The 14529-nt window shown below is 43.5% G+C and overlaps 1 long non-coding RNA gene across 2 annotated transcripts; it reads left to right on the top strand.

Moving 5' to 3' along the window:
- Nucleotides 1-2116: 2116 nt before the first annotated feature.
- Nucleotides 2117-11899, top strand: LOC107180474. Of its 2 annotated transcripts, none has more exons than XR_001511238.2 (3): nt 2117-2185; nt 2917-3081; nt 11387-11899. It is a non-coding gene; the product is annotated as an uncharacterized LOC107180474 (long non-coding RNA). The 2 variants fall into 2 exon arrangements; XR_001511237.2 differs by lacking the exon at nt 11387-11899 and adding an exon at nt 3523-4204.
- The last annotated feature ends 2630 nt before the right edge of the window (nt 11900-14529 follow it).

The following is a 14529-nucleotide window of genomic DNA, read 5'->3' as shown; positions in this document are numbered from 1 at the left end:
GCTGGAGCACGGGCAGAGGGCTGAGTTGGTGCTAGAGAGTGACAATAAATTCAGGGTTGGGAGTGCTTGGGGAGCTGGGTCCCACTCCTGTCTACGTCATTTACTAGCTAAACTGTGAACATTCCTCAATGTCAATGTCCTCACTTGGACTATGGGGACGGTAACGCATGGCTTCTTAAGATGATTAAAACTAGGTAACGTATGTAAATATTTAGCCCAGGGTTGGTTACCGTGTTTGGTATATTCAGTCATGCCTCCAACTATAAGGGACGTAACATGATAGCTGTACCAGATCCACTTCTGATGCTTGTGTGCATTTTCCTCCTCTGAGTATTTCCACAGTGAAATGCCAAGCCCCCAAAGCTGCTATCGACCCAAGACACAGAGGCCAGAAGGGGCCTTGGATTCATCATCAGGATGAGGTGGACAGGTGTCATGTGACTCACTTCCGAATGGACCTGAGCCACTTGGAAGACTACACTAAGAGTCTGCAGCCAGGAGACAGGATGCAAAGAGCACTTAGCATTTCGGAAACCGTTTGCTGTTTTCTAAGGAGAGGCTCCCTTCCTAGTCCCAACCTAGGATGCAGAGACAAGCATCGTTTTAAAAAGGGTTTGACGGGGGCGCCTGGGTGGCTCAGTCGGTTGGGCGTCCGACTTCGGCTCAGGTCACGATCTCGCGGTCCGTGAGTTTGAGCCCCGCATCCGGCTCTGCACCGACCGCTCAGAGCCTGGAGCCTGTTTCAGATTCTGTGTCTCCCTCTCTCTGACCCTCCCCTGTTCACGCTCTGTCTCTCTCTGTCTCAAAAATAAATAAACGTTAAAAAAAAAAAATTTAAAAAAAAAATTAAAAAAAAAAGGGTTTGACGTTATTTTTGTCTAATGTTAAATACGCAATAGGTGTAGAGAGTTCACAAGTTGCCCTTGTGATTGGCTCCAGCCCTCCCCATACTCCTCCTGTCTGGTTTTCCAGAAACAACCTTTCCCACTCCTTGGACGCTCTCTTCTGGTATTTTGGTCCATAACCATCAGATGATTGTAATGGGTTTTCTTTATGTATCTATTCACCTGTTCTTTAGTAAATGAGGTTTATCTAACACTCCCCCCACCACCACCTATTGTCAAAATCAGTAGTCCATATTCACGTTATTACGATTAATATGATTTACAGTATTATGATGATGCAGAACATTATTTTCTTTCTTTAATTTCTTTCATCAGTGATGTCATAAATATTTTTTTCCCAGTTGCTTCAAAGCGTGTGACAACCTTTTGGTTTCTTTCTTTCTCTTTCTCTTTTTTTTTTTTTTTTCATTTTTTTTTAACCCTTATCCTCTTGATCCAGTATAGAAGAGCGTTTTGTCTGCTTTTTGAATAGTTTTCTGTCATCTTTGGTTTGCCATGCTCCTTGGATGGAAACCCTGTTTTCTCAAGTTCATATTTTATTATTTTACTCTCTAGTTTGCGTGAATTACCCGAGAAAGGGTACAAAGGAAATGAAATTTTTGTGTCCATGCATGTTTGGAAGTTTACTTTATCCTCACAGCCCAAGAAAGCCCATCCCAAATTACTGGGCTATAGTGTGAGCAATAAAATGGTGGTCATTTATGAGGCACTAAGTTTTGATGTTGTTTGTTACACAGCACTAGATAACTGATACAGAACCAACTGTTCAAAGCACAGCATTTTACTTAAGTCTAATGTTTTCTCCTGCACCACATTTCCTACCACCTGTCCTTCTGATCATCACTTCTTTGGCTCAATTCCTTGAGAGAATAAATCTCCTCTTGCCTAGAGTGGTCGGAGCAGATCTACAGGTCCGCCAGGGTGCATTATTTAATTTTTAGTTTCAGCTTAATGTCACTGGTGTGTCATATTAGCAGAAAAAATCATCCTCAGGTACTGGCTAATGTACGGCCTGTGAATAGAGTATAAATTACACCTGTCAGCTAGTAAAATTACGCCTTTGCATTTGGCTCAATTTAATTACATAAGCTCCAAAGGGGATCTGGGATCTGCTGGTCATGTTGAGGTTGTAGTTTTACATTCTAAAGAAGGCTTGACTGAAGTCTTAGGGAGTCAGTAAATAATAAAACAACATTTTTTTTATTTCCTTACAGAATTTGGAATCAATTGAAAAATTTGGAATCGATTGAAAATAAGACATAGAAGACTAACTAATGGAGGTGAAAATATCCATTTTATTACTAGGGAGGCTTTTATCTCTTCAGGGGTGGGAGAAAGCTTCTTAACATTCCACTATTGAATTAAACCAATTGCTTAGCCAATCACAGGCAGAATACTGCAGGCCTCCCCAATGTGGCAAAGAGAGCCCTGAGATTACTACCACAGCTGACCAAACTGAATGGGACCCTGTGTGTTCCAAAGCTGAGCATGGTCCATTTCTTCTCCCAGACTTACCCATCAGATAACTGGGAGGCCCAGATTGTGACTGCCATGGAGGTTCCAGGGCAGTTGAGGGTCCCCACTAACACCATAGATGGAGTTGGAAGGCCACCTTCCACAACTAACAGTGCTTGAGACCCCTAGATAGGTGTTTTCCTATGCATCACCTCATTGACTGTCACTGGAGCCTTAAGAGACAAGAGTTATTTATGGACATTTAATGAAGCAGATTCAGAGAACTTAGCTGGTGGTTCAGGATGATAGGTTTGAATACAGACCCCAGTGTTCCATCTGATGAACCATGCTGCCTTGTGACTCACTGATCTCCAGATTATAAGACAGGTTATAGTTATATTGGAGTTGAAGCATCAAGGCATTGTGGAATGAAGAAGCTTAGAGAGAGGAGGTGGGACAGTCTAGGGACAAGGAATAAAGGGGATAAGACTCAAGTCTTATCCAATGTGATAAACATGTGCTGAATATGTACCACTTTCTGTATCAACCTCCCAAGGCCAAACTCCCTCGTCCTCACAGGTGCCCTGGGTTTGGCTCCCCACCACCCAGTGAAGTATGTGTGGGACACAACGCAAATCAAAGCCAACAAGTCACTGCCCAAACATCCAGGGCCGAGGGAAAAAGAGCAACATGTTCTCACCACACGCCACTTCAGAACCAGGTGAGAACCTTGAGATTTACTGGTGGGGGGGAGAAAGTCTCACTTTTCTTCCCTCTGAAGTTTTAGTCCCGAGTAGCCAATAGGGAAGCTTTACTCAGAGAACCGTTTGCACCCCTTGCCGTGATCTTACCCGTGGCCTCCGCCGTTCTGTCTGGAAAGAGGGAAGCTTGTTCCTCCCTGGATCTTCCTAACACCCTCACTTTTGCTCCCCAAGATAAAAGGAAGATACTAAGAATCTAGGTGTGGTGGAAGGAAGACATCTTTTCTTTAAAAACAAACAAAACAGAGCAGGAAGTTTGGGCAGAAGCAGGCTTAGTTGGTGACAGACCAGGCTGATGCTATGGAATGTTGGCTGTGACCGTTGGCTCCTGCTCCCCGCCACTTCAACCTGTTTCTGTCTCAACATCAATCCAACGTGGGCATGCTGCCTCTCTTACTCAGGTCTAGTGAGGAAGCGTCAACGAGCCCCTCAGAGAGTGAGACGGGAGTACTCTGCAACTGGGGACCTGATCAGGTGCTACCTGACTTGTGTCTCAGAAAAAGTGGCGGTGGCAGCAGAGAAAAAGGCTGCATTTGAGAAACAACTCCACTCCACTCTGACAGCCAGTTGAATGATGTCCAAGATGGCTCCTTCACACAGCTGCCGGCTGGGAGCTCAGCTGGAGCTGTCGACCAGGCGCCTTGGTTCTCTTTCATGTGGCCTCTCCGTGCAGTTTAGGCTTCACAGGGCATGGCGACTGGATTAAAAAAGGGAGTGTACCAAGAGTGAGAAGGAGGCTGCGAGGCTCTTGAAGCTTAGCTTAAGTTACACAGCATCACGTTTGCCACATTCCATTGGTCAAAGCAAGGGCCGTCCCAATTAAGGGGGGACGAATAGACTCCGCCAGTCCACAGGAAGAATGGCAGAGAATTTGTAGCCATCTTTAACCACCACACTAAATTTGTGACTTAAAGTGACCCTAAGGCTTTTTTTTTTTTTTCACCTGAGAGTGACTAGAAAAATTCTGAGTTTTTATGAGGAAGCAAAGAACTTCCCATTGAAAAACTTTAATAGACCAGAGAGAAGGGGCGCCTGGGCGGCACAGTCAGTTAAGCTTCTAACTTCGGCTCAGGTCATGATCTCACAGTTCGTGGGTTTGAGCCCCGCGTCGGGCTCTGTGCTGACAGCTCAGAGCCTGGGGCCTGTTTCGTATTCTGTGCCTTCCTCTCTCTCTCTCTGCCCCTCCCCTGCTCATGCTCTGTCTCCCTCTGTCTCAAAAATAAACATTTAAAAAAAAAAAAACAGAACAGAGAGAAAAGAAATAAAGTTGCATACTGTTTATATATAACTAGTCATATAAATTCAATTTTTCAGTTATAAGAATAACAAAATAATAGGATTGAAATACATAAAACAACATACTGGAAATTTTGATGGAAGGAATTGATAAGTGGAAACGGTGTCATCCAAATTTTAAAAGAATTTTATCTTTTTATTATGAAAAATTTCAAACATATAAAAAAGTAAACAGAAAAGCATAATGACTCCCCATGTACCCGTGCACCTAAGTTTCGACAGTTATCAGCTCAGGGCCAGCAGTTTTTCACTTACAGCAAAACCTACTTCTGCCTTCTCTAAATATTTCAACATGTCTTTGTAAAAGATAGGAACGCTTTAAAAAACAGTCACATGGAAGGGGCGCCTGCGTGGCTCGGTTGGTTGAGCGTCCGGCTTCAGCTCACGTCATGATCTCATGGCTCGTGAGTTCGAGCCCCACATCGGGCTCTGTGCTGACAGCTCAGAGCCTGGAGCCTGCTTCGGATTCTGGGTCTCTCTGTGTCTCTCTACCCCTCCCCCGCTCATGCTCTGTCTCTCTCTGTCTCGAAAATAAACATTTAAGAGCCATTTTAAAAATCCTCACATGGTGACAAATGTTAACAGATTTATAGTGATCATAGTTTCACAATACATACATTAGCAAATCATTAAGTTGTATACCTGAAGCTGATATAATGTGATGTTAGTTATATCTCAATAAAATTAAAAAAAAAAATACCCAAATACCATTATCACATGTAAAAAAAAAATTAACAAGAATTCCTTAAAAGTAGTTGGACATTTTAATACATTTTTATTGGACAGGTCTAGCAGGCAGAAATGAATGAAGATATAAAACTGTATTGCCCAGAATCGCAGAGATGTAACTGTGTGTGGCTGCTGAGTATTTGAAATGAGGCTAGTGGAACTGGGAAACTGAATTTTTAATTGGATTTAATTTTACTTAATTGTAATGTAACTTTTAAAAATGATACTTGATTCAGTATTGGCAAATTTTTAAGGATGTTGAGAACAACACAAGTATGTGAATCTACTTTTTCAACTGTAAATTTTATGGAATCTAAATATAGATCAAGTGTTCCTGATGACAGCTTAGCATCCGAATTGAGATGTGCCGTAAATATAAAAGATACATTGACTTGAAGACTGAGTCGAGAAAAATATAAAATACTTCATTAAGATACTTTATATTGGCTACATGCTGAAATGATAATATTTTGGATATAGGGAGTTACGTAAATATGCTAATTAAAATTAATTTCACCTATTTCTTTTTACTTTTGAACATGGCTACTAGAAAATTTTAAATCCCATGTGTTTTCTGCAGTATATTTCTATTGAATAGCATTGAGATAGAAAGTCTGAATGATATAATCAATAAAGTCAATTTAATAGATTAATATTGTATTCCCTTTTTCTACAAACATAACACTTTTCTAGGACTTATAGGTCACTTTGAAAGTGATTATATATTGTTCAACAAAGAAAATTTCAATAAATTCCCCAAAGCACAAATTATTCAGAGCACTCTCTAATTTAATACCACAACTATAATCAACAAGACTCAGCCCTATGAAAATAACAGAAAAAAATTTTTTCATTGCAAAGTAGAAGTAAACAGTCTTAGATTTTTATTTATTATTATTATTTTTTTTTATTTTTGAGAGAGAGAGAGAGAGAGAGAGAGACAGAGCACAAGTGGGAAAGGGGCAGAGAGGGAGACACAGGATCTGAAGCAGGCTCCAGGCTCTGAGCTGTCAGCACAGAGCCCGATGCAGGGCTCGAACTCACGGAGTGTGAGATCATGACCTGAGCCGAAGTTGGCACTCAACTGACTAAGCCACCCAGGTGCCCCAACAGTCTTAGATTTTTAAAAAACAATAAAATAGGTAATGTTTTGCTAATATAAAGAAAAAATGTGAAAAAACCCCACAAACATCCAGTATTAGATACATAAAAAAACAGCCCACATTCACTGAGAATTTCCATGTTCTAGCCATTATGCTAAGCACCTTACCTGCCCTCTTTCACCTCCCTGTTTCCTTGTGAGGTACAAAGTTCTATTATCTCTATTTTTCATTTTCTCCATGTCAGGAGTCAACAACTTATCTACGGAAGCTCCTCATAGGGAAAACGGAGATTTGAACCCAGCTCCACTGGACCTTAGGTCCTGCCATTTTAAATTTCTCTGTTTGTACTGAGAAGTGGAGAAAATTACAGATACAAAAATTTTTAAATTCTGTGTGCAACTCAGCAACACATTTGAAAATCCTTACAAAAAGTATGATTCTCCAGTAAAATGTAAATACCAAACTTGAATCAAGAAATGGACAATAATTTTTTTATTCTTTTAAGAAATGGATAATAATCTAAACAATCCAATAATCATGAAGGAAAAGTTGATTGCCTTCACAAAAATGCTGGGCTGTGATTACAAGAGAAAACTCTTTTAAAAAAAGACTTTCAAGGAATAGATAATTCTCATGATAAAGAGCTTATTCTAGGACAAGGGACCGGCCACTATGGATATGTGTCACAATTCAGTTTATAAGGCTTACAGAAACAAAGTTTAAAAAAAAAAAGTATAGATGCCTTTTACTTATGTCTATTAAAACAAAAATTTTAAACAAAAATTCCAGTAAATAAGCCCAATAGTAAATGAAGTATCGAGTGATGTTACATCAGAAATATAAGGAAGGTTTTATATGAAAAATCTACTCATAAAATTCACATCACTATCTGTCCTCTTGAAAGATACTGTTGAAAACTTTGATAAATTTCAATGTCCATTTCTGATTTATTTTCAAATAGTAAACTTTGATTTTAAAAAATATGCTTTCTTGGGAATGCAAGCTGGTGCAGCCACTCTGGGAAGCAGTATGGAGGTTCCTCAAAAAACTAAAAATAGAACTACCCTACGACCCAGCAATTGCACTACTAGGCATTTATCCAAGCGATACAGGTGTGCTGTTTCGAAGGGACACATGCACCCCCATGTTTATAGCAGCACTATCAACAATAGCCAAAGTATGGAAAGAGCCCAAATGTCCATCGATGGATGAATGGATAAAGATGATGTGGTATATATATACAATGGAGTATTACTTGGCAATCAAAAAGAATGAAATCTTGCCATTTGCAACTACATGGATGGAACTGGAGGGTATTATGCTAAGTGAAATTAGTCAGTCAGAGAAAGACAAAAATCATAGGACTTCACTCATATGAGGACTCGAAGAGACAAAACAGATAAACATAAGGGAAGGGAAACAAAAATAATACAAAAACAGGGCGGGGGGCAAATCAGAGGAGACTCATAAATATGGAGAACAAACTGAGGGTTACTGGAGGGGTTGTGGGAGGGGGGATGGGCTAAATGGGTAAGGGGCACTAAGGAATCTACTCCTGAAATCATTATTGCACTATATGCTAACTAATTTGGATGTAAGTTAAAAAGAAAAGAAAAAGAAAACCTAAAATGGTCAGAAAATTAAAAAAAAATAAAGCAATATGCTTTCTTTTTCATGGTAAAAACTCTGTCTCAACACCCAACATCTGACTGGTATGAACAAGAGTCGACATCATACTTAAAAGTGACACAGTAAAGACACTCCCATTAAAATCAGGAGAAAGACAAAGATTCATGTTACCGCCACAATTATTTACCATTATTCCAGAAGTTTTAGCCATTCCTAAATAATGCAAGAGGAAAAAATTCCCATTTACAATAGTACCAATGTTCTTAGCTATCCAGGAATAAACCTAGGAAGAAATGTGAAAAGAGAAGGAATCAAAATTAATGTTTATTTATTTTTGAGAGAGAGAGAGAGAGAGAGAGAGAGAGAGAGGTAGAGAGAGAGCGCACCTGAGCAGGGGAGGGACAGAGAGATTGGGAGATACAGAATCCAAAGCAGGCTCCAGGCTCTGAGCTGTCAGCACAGAGCCCAACGCGGGCTGGAACCCACACACTGCGAGATCATGACCTGACCTGGAGTTGGTCACCTAATCGGCTGAGCCACTCAGGTGCCCCGGGAATCAAAATTATATATACCATATAATCTTTACTAAATTTTAGTAGAGACAGTGAGCAACTTTTTAAATATTTTCTTAAACTTTCGATTTAGCAGCAGCTAAATTTTACAATCAGGAAAAGGTAAATAACCACAAAGATAAAAGTTCCTAGAGAGAGAGAGAGAGCGGGCCCAAGAAGGAACTGTGGGAAGTTTGTGGTGTCGGGAGGGGAATGTTGGGAAAGGAATGACTTGAAACCAAGGTGCACACCCTCCTCTTTCAAGGAGTTCTTAGGAAATCCTACTTCCTGGAATATGTCTCTGTTCATCCAGAGATGAATGTGACTGTCTCTCAGTATATTGCAGATCAAATTCCTCAGTGAGTCAGGCTGAAACCTACCAGCAATTAGACGGCTATAAAAGCAGAGGACAGCATGTGGTGCGATAACATTTTTCCCAACTGGGTGAAGTCCTCAATCCCAGAAAGCATGACGATGGGCTTCTGGGCCCTAAGCCTTCTCATGGCCCAGCTTTTCTCAGTGACACCTGGTCCCAGCCCAGGGCAAGAATGAGTCTCTTCTGGCCAACTTTATTTTTTACTTCTGGTTTCCTAGTGTCAATTTGGAGAGAGGGAAAAAGAGATTGTGTGTGTGTGTGTGTGTGTGTGTGTGTGTGTGCGTTTGCGTGTGAGTGTATACAAAAAGTCACTACATTTTCCAGACATTTCCTTTAAAATTCACCCTCTTTTGGGGGGAGGAGCCCAGATGGCGGAACAGCATGGAAGGTTTTTTTGGGTCTCACTTCCATGGAATAAAATTCACCCTCTGTCTAGGGTAACAGGAACTCTCGCTCACTCCCGTTAACTTCTTCTTCTTTCTTTTTTTTAATGTTTATTTATTTTCAGAGAGAGAAAGAAAGAGTGCAAGTGGGGGAGGGGCAAAGAGAGAGAGGGAGAAAGAGAATCCCAAGCAGGCTCTGCACTGTCAGTGCACGGCCCGATGCAGGGCTTGAACTCACGAACTATGAGATCGTACCCTGAGCTGAAATCAAGAGTAGGACGCCTCACTGACTGAGCCACCTAGGCGCCCCGCTCCTGTTAACTTCCGAGGGTCTCTTGGAGCGCTTGCACCTTCTGGTCGTGATGGGTCGTCCTTGTCTTTCCCTGAACTGCACCTTCTGTCTCCTATCCAAAGCTCCTGGTCAGCGCATCGCTGCTTACTTATTTGGTGCCACCTTACCCTTTCATTTATGTCTCCAAAGCGCCAAGACCAGCTGTTTAAGGTCCCAGGCTTTCCTGAAAATGTGAAAATGTCACTGAGTGGACAGTGAAAGAAGAAAAACTTTAATCTCAACTCAGTCCCTGAACCACATGGGATCATCCGGAGGGCCTTCTGGTCCGGCTTTCTCCTTGGCTTACCCCCCTGGGGCTCAGCCAGCTCCTTCCTCGCAGATCTCAGTCTCCATTCATCTCTCCTTCCCCCTAAACCCAGGGACCTCCAACTCCCTCTGCCCCCGGTGTCCATAGAGGAAGCCCCCCATCAATGAACACCTTAGCAAGCCAAGGCGGGCACGCTTGACCTTCGCCGGGCAGAGTGGTGCGGCTCTTTTTTCAACATTGCAGTGTCCAGGCTAGGCCTTGGCATAAACATAATGTTGTTCTCCACAGAAAGCGGTCCCCTGCAGTCCCCTGTTTCTTGGATGACTTCTGTGGGTTGCTTACTGCAGGAATGTTTTCAACTCTGCAGGACCAGTCCAAATAGCGCCAGACCCCATCCCCGTGATGACAATTCAGTGGGGGTGAAGTCCTGGAATCTGCATGTTTAGAAAATCCCCCAAGTAACTCTGCAGATGATCCTCAAATCATATTTATAAGACCTCTGCGGGGGGGCCTGGGTGGCTCAGTCAGTTAAGAGTCCGACTCTTGATTTCGGCCCAGGTCGTGATCTCACAGTCTGCGCGTTCAAGCCCCGCGTCGGGCTCTGTGCTGACAGTGCAGAGCCTGCTTGGGATTCTCTCCCTCCCTCCCTCTCTCTCTTTCTCTCTCTCTCTGCCTCTCCCCTGCTTGTACTCTCTCTCTCTCTCAAAATAAATAAACTTAAAAAAAAAGTTTATAAGAGCTCTGCCCCCAGCAAAGTGTAAAAATAAAGACTCTTTTTTAACACAACTTGCCAGACCTTCTCATCTTCCTTCCTTCACTCCCTCCCTTCCCTCCTCTCCTCTTCCTCCTCCTCCTTCCGTTGTCTACACACACCAATGTTAGTCATTTCTGGGTGAAAAGAAATATAGATAAAGAAAATTATATGCAATTATATATGCTATATATTTATTTCTATTATGTATTTATAATTATATAGTCACATATAAGAATTTGTTAACACGATAAAATACATGTATATTTATCCCTCCGCCTAATTTTTGACCTTAAATTTACATTGTTTGGTCACGAGTAAGAAAATGCAATAAACGAAAGGAAACCTCAAATGACCCCCAGGAAGTGTGTCAACTGGGAAACTGAATTTGCCCCAGGAGTGTCCCCTTGCTCAAGCACAAGGCTTCGTCTCTTAATACCTTATCTAAGTCCCAAGTGACTGTCAGTGCTGACCGAGGACAGGAAGTTCTTATGACTCTGGTCTGCTGAGCTCTGAGCTTGAAAAGGGGAAAAAGTGCTCAAGGCGAGAGGTCACCTGCCTCGGATGTGCAGGGTAGGACCTAGATCATTTTTTTCCTCTTTCCCTCTCCACCTCCCACCTTCTTGCCCCGCTGGGCGCCTGGGGCCTCTGTGGCACCCTGGTGAGTGTGGTCCCTCTCCGATGCTCCAGCTTGAAGGCGTGACTCTGATCATGGTGCCCTCACCTGGGAAGCAGGAAAGGGGGCTAATAAACCTTTCTTCACAGGAGCGTTGGGAGAAGTGAATGAAAATGCTGTATCTTGCAAACCATATGCCAGTCGTTCAGGCAGTCATTTCTTCCTTCCACAGAACCTTAGGAAATTCTGCTGCATCGGGAGGCGCCTTGGGCACCCGATGCGCAGCCGACAGGCGTGTGTTCCTACTTCCAAGAAGCTTCAACCATCCAGAGAGGGAGACGAAGTCAGTGCGGAAGCTTTGCTACGGCAGGAGCCAGTCCAGACTGAGAGCTAACCCTGTCCCCTCCTTCAGGGCTCTGTGACCAGAGGCAAGTTATTTAACCGTGGTGACCCACGGGCTTCTATCTCAGGAATGGGAAGATGCCATTTTCACAGGGTTGTTGTAAGGATTAAAGGAGATTTCCCCAAACCTCGGGTATTGGCATCTCCCCTTTAAAATGTTTGCTTCATCTCCCTGCAACCTGGGCAGTCAGTTCATTCACATCGCCACCCACTTTCGCTTCCTCCTAAGTGGCAGTATCTGTGAAATCTCGGGTTTGGTGTGTGAGTCCTATTTTTTGGTTTCCTAATGGACACTAAAGCAAATGCACACGGCCAACAGGCACAGGAAAAGATGCTCTATGTCGCTCCTCGTCAGGGAAATACAAATCAAAACCACACTCAGATATCACCTCACGCCAGTCAGAGTGGCCAAAGTGAACAAATCAGGAGACGACAGATGCTGGCGAGGATGTGGAGAAACGGGAACCCTCTCGCACTGTTGGTGGGAATGCAAATTGGTGCAGCCACTCTGGAAAACAGTGTGGAGGTTCCTCAGAAGATTAAAAATAGACCTACCCTATGACCCAGCAATAACACTGCTAGGAATTTACCCGAGGGATACAGGAGTGCTGATGCATAGGGGCACTTGTACCCCAATGTTTATAGCAGCACTCTCAACAATAGCCAAATTATGGAAAGAGCCTAAATGTCCATCAACTGATGAATGGATAAAGAAATTGTGGTTTATATACACAAGGGTGGCGATGAGAAAGAACGAAATATGGCCTTTTGTAGCAACGTGGATGGAGCTGGAGAGTGTGATGCTAAGTGAAGTAAGTCATACAGAGAAAGACAGATACCATATGTTTTCACTCTTACGTGGATCCTGAGAAATTTAACAGAAGACCATGGGGGAGGGGAAGGAAAAAAAAGTTAGAGAGGGAGGGACCCAAAGCATAAGAGACTCCTAAAAACTGAGAACAAACTGAGGGTTGATGGGGGGTGGGAGGGAGGGGAAAGTGGGTGATGGGCATTGAGGAGGGCACCTGTTGGGATGAGCACTGGGTGTTGTATGGAAACCAATTTGACGATAAATTTCATATTTAAAAAAAAAATTAAGAGTAAAAAAAAAGTAAAAAAAGAAAAAGCAAATGCACAGCTGTTAACATTTTTAAAGTTCCTGTGGGTCAGAAACATTTCCTGTGCCCCCAGGGATACAAATACTACACTTAGGACAATATTGAGCTTCATAATTAAAGCCTCTAGCACGTTGCTTGGTGCGCAGTAAGGCTTAAACGCACACAATTCTGTGGATTCTGAGGAGGTGAGAGGACCCCGTGTCTTGGAGGTGGGGCGTGGGGGAGAGAACAGGGTGATATCTGAAATAGCACTAAAGGCTGAGCCCTCCGCCACAGGACACGGACAGCAAGAGAGGGCTTGAGGAAAGGGGGAGGAGGAAAGGGAGGTGCTTTCCAGGAAAAGGGAACAAAGGCCAGGATCAGAATGGGACCTTAGAACTTCAAGGAATTGCTGCTGGCCTGCTGTAAAAGATGAGCCTGGAGAGATAGATAAGGCAGCTCAGATAAAGATACAGGAGGACGTGCATGCTCTCTGAGGAGTTTGGACTTGATCCTGATGGCTATAAGGAAACTTGCTGAGAAGTCACGCGTTCCCATTTCCAGCCCAAGAAGATCTCCGAGAACGTTCAGGGTGGCTCAGCGCAGGGGCCTCCACAGGCTGGGTGCACCAAGGTTGCCTGATAAATCTGCAAAAATACCTCTCACCCTCCCATGCCTTCATTCACTCATGGGCGCTTTCAAACAATGCAGCCCATATGGCAGCTGTTAGTTTATTTCGGCAGAAATGAGCACTTTGTTTCCGCTATCAGCTTCTACTGTCCTGAAAAGCTATGGCTGTCAGTGGTCCTTCACTTACCTGGTGGTGAAAGCCAGGAAACCGGGAGCTGTCTGCAACTAACCCTTTCTCCATGCACCCTCCACAACCAGGGGAGACAGGCCTGTCAGTTTCCCCTTTCCAATACTGATCAAATCTCGTCCCTTCTCGGCTCCTTCTGTCCTTGCAGTTCAAACTGTTTGCATCTCTGGCCTCAGGGCTCTGGAGTGAGCACTGCACGGGTCTCCCCACTGGTCACACCTGGATTCTTAAATGTAGGTAATCTACGGGGTCCCAAGCAAATCCTTTACTCTTACTAAGTCTTTATTTCCTCCTCCGGAGATAACGCATTCAGACATCTGCCTCAAGGGGTTGTAGCCGAGATTACGTGAGATACTGAGTGAAGCATTTTGCTTTACTGCACGGCGCGTGGTAGAAATTCAATAAGGGTTTGGTATTATTATTACAACCCTCTCTCCACCTCCCTTCTGTAATCTACGACTGCCTAAGATACCCAAACTCTATAAATGAATAAATGGGCCTGGTATTAGTCATCGGCCTCTTGGATAGAGTCCGTGGGAGTCTGTCCTCTGCGTGCAGAGATCTGTCATCAACCCTGAGTCGACACAGGCTGGCTAACACACAGCCTTTCAGGATTAAAATGTGGATCTATACTTTTCCCACCCCCAGCTCAAGCTTCCAGCAAGGGAGAAATCCCCCTCTTTGACTTCTTGGTTAGCCCTGGCCCTAAACTACTAAAATATGTGCTGATTAGCTGTGGGCATTCTCCATGTCCTGAGTAGCTATAGATCGCCGATTACACAGGCAACCGTGGATCCACTGAGTGGGATATTGGGGTTTGGGAGGGTGGCAGAGGGCAGGGATAAGGCATTATCCTACCAGGGCGTGATTGGGGCAGACACCTCTGACACGAAACCCTCACCTCCAGCATGAGTAGAAGCTTCTCTTACAGCACTGGATGATGGAGTGGGTATGGAGCGGGAGTGGGGTGGAGGAAGAGAGCAGAGAGAGGTCTCAGATTTCCCATGCATCTTTCCTGGCCAGTATTTTAGAACTCCTTTCAAATCAGCGGGTTAATGT

Source organism: Panthera tigris, chromosome B1 (genome assembly GCF_018350195.1).
Source record: "Panthera tigris isolate Pti1 chromosome B1, P.tigris_Pti1_mat1.1, whole genome shotgun sequence".
In the NCBI taxonomy this organism is placed as follows: Eukaryota; Metazoa; Chordata; class Mammalia; order Carnivora; family Felidae; genus Panthera; species Panthera tigris.
This window is presented reverse-complemented; position numbering and strand designations above follow the sequence as displayed.